This window comes from Magnolia sinica, chromosome 5 (assembly GCF_029962835.1).
Source record: "Magnolia sinica isolate HGM2019 chromosome 5, MsV1, whole genome shotgun sequence".
In the NCBI taxonomy this organism is placed as follows: Eukaryota; Viridiplantae; Streptophyta; class Magnoliopsida; order Magnoliales; family Magnoliaceae; genus Magnolia; species Magnolia sinica.
This window is the reverse complement of record NC_080577.1, coordinates 7,896,438-7,905,019: the sequence shown is the minus strand read 5'-3', so window position 1 is coordinate 7,905,019 and position 8,582 is coordinate 7,896,438.

Here is an 8,582-nt window from a genome sequence, read left to right as displayed (position 1 = left end):
ATTGATTTTCAAGAAACTCGGCATGATGATTATATGAAATCCACTCTAACCATTAGATGCCACACAAAAAATTAAGCCTGCATTTAAATTTCATGTCCATCCAGGTGGGTCATACCTAGGGAAAGTGTGGTGGGTGATTGTTGCTTGTACATTGTTTTCAATCATGTGGTCCACCTGAATCTCAGATGGCGGTGATTTTTAGGCCCTTAGCTTGGCAATAGGTGACACACTTGGTGGTTGGGATGGATTTTACATCAACATCACGGTGTGGCCTCCTCATTTGCACCGACACATTTACTGCCGCCTGTAAAAAAAGGCATAATGGAAGGTAAGGGAATGATAATGGTATGGATTAATAAGGCAGCTTTTTTAAAATATTTTTGAAAAAGGTATCTGAATAATATGGATTAATAAGGTAGATTTTTAAAAATATTTTTGAAAAAGGTATCTGAATGTAAATTTCATATTAATTAGGTAGTTCTTTATAAATTTCTCAAAGCAAGACCATTTGATGTTATTAATTTAATCGTGGGATCTAATGGTTTGGTGACCAAATAAGAGTGATTTTTGGTTCATGAAACATCTAAACTAGTACCCATAATTTGTATTGTTCATTTCGAATTAATGGTATGCTACAAATATGATTTCTCTTACTGCTGGAGTATCATCATCCATCACACACTGCCAAATTATCAAAGTACAGAAAGTGTGGAATGTGTTTACACCCAATCTGACCAATCCAACGGCTAGCAAGCCAACACGTGGCAGCATCACAGTACGGAAGATTAAGTTGAGATCCTCACTGTCGATTTAATCAGCAGGAGGAGATTGTGGAACAAAAGAAAAGAAGTCACAATAAGATGGGTTAATACATTTGAGTAAAAGTTGTCACTATATATGTGGTAAACTAAGAAAGGCTATGCTTGAGGAATGATTAACCGATCAGAGAAAGATCTCGAAGATTTATCTTGAGTTAGAAGAATAATCGGTCATGCCTACTAATTGACAAATTAGCTTAGAGATCGAATCCAATACGCGTCTCCAGTAAACAACCTTACAATTTTATAAATTCAGCAAAGACTGAAAAGCTCAGGCGTTCGCTGTTCCAATACAATGCATCTATTTTCAACATGACATTGAATATCCTCTGTCCGCTATGAACATTTATTATAATTATAATTCAGTCTAACTCCTCCACTGTTAGCCAACACTATGCTGCAAATCAACCCGAATCAATTAGAATAGAATTTAGCTACCTTGCCACCCTATGATAAGTCTATGATCACATTATTAGACTTAAGAAGATCTCCAGGTCTCGAATGGATGGCCAGTGGATCCATCTTGCCACGTGCCTAGAGATTCCAAGCTACTATCTTGCCACGAAGCTCAATTCAAGCAATGAACAAGTTGCCCCTTAACCAAGGCTGCCTTACCACGAAGCCTAGTTGAGCAACAAATATGTGGTCATTTCATGACAACCTTATCAATAGAGCGAGGTTTCAAGTAATGAATGGATAGCCATGACTATCTTTCCAAAAAGGTAGGACACGAAGCGACGAACATGTTGTCACTACATTGACCTTCCCGCTACGAAGTACATGGCTGAGAAATGAACGGTCGATTGTCTAACCACAAACAACTTACGTATGAAACTCAACAATGCAAAGTACAAAACCGGCTATCATTTCCCAACGATCGTCTCGTTTGGCATCCAACCATGCAATAAACTATCAAATATCCACTCGCCATAAGCTATTTTGCCATAGAACCTAGACCTGTGCAATGAACAAGTAGTTGCCACAAAAATTATCCAATTATGAAGCTATCCGAGAGGTGAACAAACATCCACCCCCTCCCGTAAACCAAGATTGCCTCGCATAACGAAGTTTAGCCATGCAACGAATGAATTGTCGTTATCAACGACCATTTTCCCATAAAGTAATTAAGTAGGCGATCCAGCTTTCTTCCTTAATGACCTTCTTGCCTATGAAGCTTGGAAATCCGCTAGACGGCAAATGGATTATCGTTAGTTATCCCTCTCTTTTTATCAACTAATTGTGAATACATTTATATTATTAATTTTATCAGCTTTGGATTGCTTTTTCTTCTTTTATTTTTCGAAGTTATTTCGGCTTAATATTGAACATCATAAGCTATCACACACTAAATTGAAAGTCATTTCTCTAAGGTATAAAAAAACAAATAAAAAACAAATAAAATAATTTAAAAAAATATTAGAATGACGAAATTACTTGATTTTGTGCAATCATTGGGATCTATTTTGACATTTGGAGTCACAAGGGGTTTGGTACAGTTCAATTCAAACTATGTTTAGCTTTGGTGTGCTCGACGTGTACACATCACACCAATGACCGAATTAAAGCCGTAGCCAAATTGTACGGGAAACACACCAGCTCCGAGGGGCCACCTTGTTGGGTGCGTGACATCCAGTCCGTGCATCAGATGGGCCCCTCCTGAGTAGGCCCAAAATCAGCCTGATCTGCTTCAAGTGGACCATACAATGGGGATCAATGGAAAGGGGACGCCTATTGTAAGTTTGCGTGCGTGTCGGGAGGGATTGGTAGCCACTGGACGCGGATTGCGTCCTACCCCCGCCCTGACGGTAATCCGTCCGGACAGGGCTCTGTGGGGTCCACCGCGATGTAAGTATGTTATCCACACCATTAATAATTTTTATATGGTCAGTTTAAGGTATAATGCAAAAATAGAATTAGTTTCAGCGCTTAAGTGGACCACAAAGTGGGGATTGAACGTCCACCATTAAAAGCTTCTTGGGAGCTGGAGAAGTGTCAGATCAAGCTGAAATTTGTTTTTAAACTTCATCCAAGTCTGCATGACCTTATTAATAGGTTGGGTGGTAAAAAAACATCACGGTGGCTGCTAGAAAGGTTTCAACGGTGGGTTTCATTATCACTGCATCTTCCTTTGATGTGGTCCACTGGAGCTGGAGCTGGTTAACTGCTTAATTTTTTGTATGATATCTTAAAATGACAGTATAAAAACGATTAACAATGTGGATAAAATACTTCATGGTGGGCTAATTTTTCGTATGATATCTTAAAATGACAGTATAAAAATGATTAACAATGTGGATAAAATACTTACTTCACGGTGGGCTCCACATAGCCCTTCCCGGACAGATTACTGTCCGGGCTGGGGTAGGATGCAATCCGCGTCCGGTAGCCACTATGGTTTTTATATTCCATCCAAGCTTTTCCAATCAGCTACTATAAAGGTACTATGCGCTCGACCTCACGATAAGCTCCCATTAGGTCGAGATGTGTGGGCCCCACCGTGATGCATGTCGACCATCAACACCATGCATTTGATGGGTCACCTCTAAATTATGGGATATCCCAAAAATCAAATTACCTGCACTAGGACCATATTGTGGACAGTTTAATTTGACTTAACCTACGTAGTACTAATGAAATTTCAACTTAATTTATAACATCCTTCGCGTCATCCATAATACACTGCCATAGTATATATAAAAATTCTCCAACTTTTCCCTTACGTCACAGAGACGTAAATGATGTTCTCGGGTTCATTTGCATGTGCCAAATTTCGCATATACATGTCATTACGTCCTCTCTGAAGGATATGGTGGAAGCCTTTTTCACATGAAATTTTTCTATTAGGATGATAGATGGGTCCCACCAAGATGTTAGTGATAAATCTACCTCGTCCATACATTTTAAAAAATAATTTTATGATATAAACCCAAAACTAAGATAGATCAAAATCTCAAGTGGGCCACACAGTGTTGATTGAACTCTTACCATTAAAAACTTTTTGGGGCTACCAAATTTTTGGATCAAACTGATATTTGTGTTTTTTTCAATCATCCAGGTCTTTATGACTTAATCTACAGTTGGATGTCAAATAAATATCATGGTCAGCCTAAAAAATATTTAACGGTGAGAATCATTATCACTGCTGCTTCCTGTGGTGTGGTCCACTTGAGATTGGATCTGCCTTAGTTTTGGGATAATGCCTTGAAATGATAAGGAAAATTGTTGGACGGGGTAGATTTCTCAAAAACATTATGGTGGGCCCCACTTAGTTTTCCAGCACGCAAAAAGCTTTTGCAGGAATCCCGCGCTTGAAAAAATTGCTATGGGAAAGCCTTTCACGTTGCGTTGGAAACCTAAGTGGGACCCACCGTGATGTTTTTGAGAAATCAAATATGTCCATCCGTTTTATGACATCATTTTAGGACATGCATAGAAAACGAGCCGAATCCAATACTCAAGTGGGTCGAAAACGTGAAGATTGAACTTACACAGTTGAAATATTCGTAGGTCACAGAAGTTTTGAATCATGATAATATTTGTATTCTCAGCTAATCCTAGTAAGAATGACGCTATGAATGGTATAGATGGTATGTAAATATCACTATAGACCCAAGGAGGTTTCAACTGTAGGAATTTCCCTAACCACATTTTCCTCTAGTACGGCTCACTTGGGCTTTGGATACTGTTCATTTATGATAAAATGTACTAAAATGAACACACAGAATAGATGGACGGGGAGGATTTTTCACAAATATTACAGTGGCCCCCACCTGAGTTCCCAGCGTAGGAACTTTTTGGGCAGGATATCCACGTGTGGCGCCTATTAGAGGTTGACCGGTTGAGTTACCTGACTCCCTAACGAAGTGATGTCGCCAAGTTCTGTGGTCCACACCATGATGTATGTTTTGTATTTACACCGCCCATCCATTTGGAGAGATCATATTAGGGCATGATCCAAAGAATGAGTCAAATCCAAAGATCTAGAGGACCCCACCACAGAAAATAATGGGGAGAGTAACGCCCACCATTAAAAAGTTCTAAGGGACTCAAAAGTTTTCATCAAGCTAATATTTGTGTTTTCCCTTCTTTTATATGTGCGTTAACACATGAACAGATTGGATCTCAAATAAAAACCATGGTGGACCTTTTGAAGGTTTCAACGGTGGGTGTCACTCTCACCACTGTTTTCTATGGTGGGGTCCACCCCAGCCCTAGAAGTACCTCGCTCTTTAGACCATATCCTAAAATGATCTCTCCAAATGTATGTACGGTGAGATACAACACATACATGATGGTGGGGCCCACGGAACTTGGTGACGTCACTTCAGTAGCGAGTCTGGCAACTCAACCTCTGTAAGTATCCAATCCGCGTCATCTACTCAACCTTTGTTAGTATCCAATCCCCCTCAGCTACTCAACCTCAGAATCCAATCCCTATCTTCTAATAATGCACGCACTTTGCTAAGTCAGCTATAAATATAGGTGGGGCCCACCATGATGTTTTTTAGAAATCTATCCCGTTCATCCATTTTTTGAGCTTATTTTAGGACTTGAGACCAAAAGCGAGCAGCATAATGTACTCAATTGAGCCATACCGAAGGAAAAGAGGGGTAGGGAAATTCCTACCGTTAAAACCTCCTTGGGGTTACAGTGATATGTACATGTCATCTATACCATTCATAATGTCATTCTTATTAGGATTAGCTGAGAACACAAATATTATCCTGATTCAAAACTTTTGTGACCTACGAATATTTCAACTGTGTAAGTTCAATCTTCACGTTTTCGGCCCACTTGAGTATTGGATTCGGCTTGTTTTTGTATGCATGTCCTAAAATGATTTCATAAAACGGATGGACGGATTGAATTTCTCAAAAACATCACGGTGGGTCCCACTTAGGTTTCCCATGCAATGTGAAAACTCGGCACCGCAATTTTTTCAAGTGCAGATTTCCTGTGAAAGCCTTTTACGCACTGAAACCTAAGTGGGGCCCACCATAATGTTTTTGAGAAATCTACCCCGTCCATCCATTTTTTCTTATCATTTCAGAGCATTATCCCAAAATTGAGGTAGATCCAAATCTCGAGTGGACCACACCACAGGAAGCAACGGTGATAATGATTTTCACCGTTAAATATTTTTTAGGGCCCACCGTGATATTTATTTGACATCCAACCTGTAGATTAGGTCATAAAGACCTGGATGATGGAAAAGAAAAAATACAAATATCAGCTTGATCCAAAAATTTGGTAGCCCCAAGAAGTTTTTAATGGTGAGAGTTCAATCAGCACTACGTAGCCCACTTGAGATTTTGATCTACCTTAATTTTGGGTGATACCATAAAATTATTTTTAAAAATGTATGGACGGCATAGATTTATCACTAATATCTTGGTGGGACCTACCTAGCATACCAACGGAAGAATTTCATGTGAAAAGGCTTCCTCCGCATCCTTTGGAGAGGGTGAAGAGGCTTGCGTGAGAAGGAAACTTGGTCTTTGAAGCTCACGTTAAGAGCATCTTCATCTGGACCATTTGCCTAATCCGGCGGTTGATAGGAAGGCTCACCTGTGAACGAGTTCGTACGTACTACATACGAACTTTTTTGAGAACTCATTATATCTGATGAGTCTCGAAAATCTGAACGGTCCACATGAAGCAGAACCTCATGGAAACCCCCTTATGCCAATTTTTACTTTGAACCAAAACTTTCGATGGGCCATGAAAAATGCAAACAGTTTCTTCCATTGATTTGAATTTCTCTTTGCTATGGCCCACCAGAATCTTAGATCAGGGTGAAAATTCACTCCCTAAGGTTTCATGGGATTCCGCATCTTATGGATCATTCGGATTCAACACCCATGACATGTGTGCAAAGGTGCGTGTGTATATATATATATCAGCCTGAACTAAAAGTCAGGTAGGTTGCACGGCACGCAACAGGGAAAGCACACGGGCCCACCGTGTTGCGTGTGTGACGTGCGGTCCACAGAAGCCCGATACCACTACGAGTTGAGGCTTGAATATTTTTCAGACAGTTCCTATCAGCCATATATCTCATTGGATCAACGCTCTGGATCATTGAAACTTTACTCTAGATCCAACGACTACAGTCCCGAGTTATCCTTTAACATTATTTAGGCCGTACAGTTGGCAAGCTATACAAGTTCAACTACTGGACATCAGGACCATGAAAACAGTAGGCCCCACCGTGAAAAATCACCTGAGACTACATTCACTCTTATCGGTTGAGCCACACCGTTGTGAACCAATGGACGACCGATGGTCTGAGCCACCATACAGGTGTAGCATACCTAGTGAACGGATCAGCCTGCTTTTGGGGAAGTATGATGTGGCATGGTACTGATGTCCTATACAAGTGGCGTGTTTCCAGGAAAGATGGCAGAGTACCACGACTTATGGTACGTGTTCTGTTTAAGAAAACCCACGAAGATTGTTGAATCCAAGGGACGACTCAACTCGTATATCTTGACCGTCCATCGCTTACATCCCACACTCCATGTGTCTCTATGCAAAGTATACTGCAATCAGATAATCATATCCATCCCAAAGATGGCCTTCTCTTTTATAGCCATCCATCTTAGCATTTTCTTCCCAGAGTGATTTTTTTTTTTTGGACCCATAGGCCTGTGACCTGCCCCACCAGATGGATTGATCAAATGCTATTTTGTACATGAATGAATCTTGATCGTCTAATTTATATGCTAGCGAGAATCATTTGATTAATCGGATTTTTTTTCTGGGCTGTGGATGAAATAGGACCGTTCGTTTGATAGGTTCGATCATTAAATGGCCGTAGCACCCATTGGTGGCATAAGAATCGACAGTGGGGAAAATATTCATTGGATGGTTAGCATTGGGCAGTCCAGGCTATTTTTGTCAGTGGCCAATCGATGATGGAGCCTACGGATGGATGGTTCATATTATCATACGAAAGCCTGAAGCCACGTGTATGGTACATGATAGGGAGACACTACAGCTCCGTATGCTTCCAGGCAAGGTCTTAAGACTCGTACGTTCCTGAGTCGAGTCCCAACTCGGCCGAGTCGGGTGACTCAGCCCAGTTCCCAAACTTGGCTGAGTCTGACTCATTCAACCTCACTTTTAAGCTCTGATGCGTGGTACTGAACCAGATTGGGTGGTCCGGCCAGGTCCGAGTTAACTTGAACAAGTCACATGGGCCTCGTCCGAGCCTTCAAACCTTGCCCTCCATGGGGACCGGATCTCCTGCCTTTCGCTGGTATTTGAACTTTAAAACATTAACAGGATTAGATCCATGTTTATTTTATTTTATTTTATTTTATAAATCAGTTGATAATCCCGATCGAGCAGATTCTTGATTCAGCAATATGCAGAACAGACCACACTGGTTTAGGTTGTGTTTTTTTTTTTTTTCTGATGACAGGTGACAGCATGGCTGCATGACATAAGAGCTCTGTACCTGGGCCATTTATCAGAGGTAATTTCTGCCATTAACATGCCCTGAGGAAAAATAAAGCTGGTCCACTCAACCGGTGGGCCACACATGTAGAAAGACAAGGTAGTTCACCAGGGGGGGGTAGCAAATGGTCCGCATTCAACGTACATGCAGCTCACCTGATGAGCAAACCAGACAAGACTTTTGGGCTAGGCACATACACGGCAGGGCACGCAAGAGTGGTGTGGACTGGATTCCACACTTCGGCACAAGCGAGAGGAGCCCAGCTGGGAGTTCCAGCACATTCCTCTGAAACCTTGGGCGAG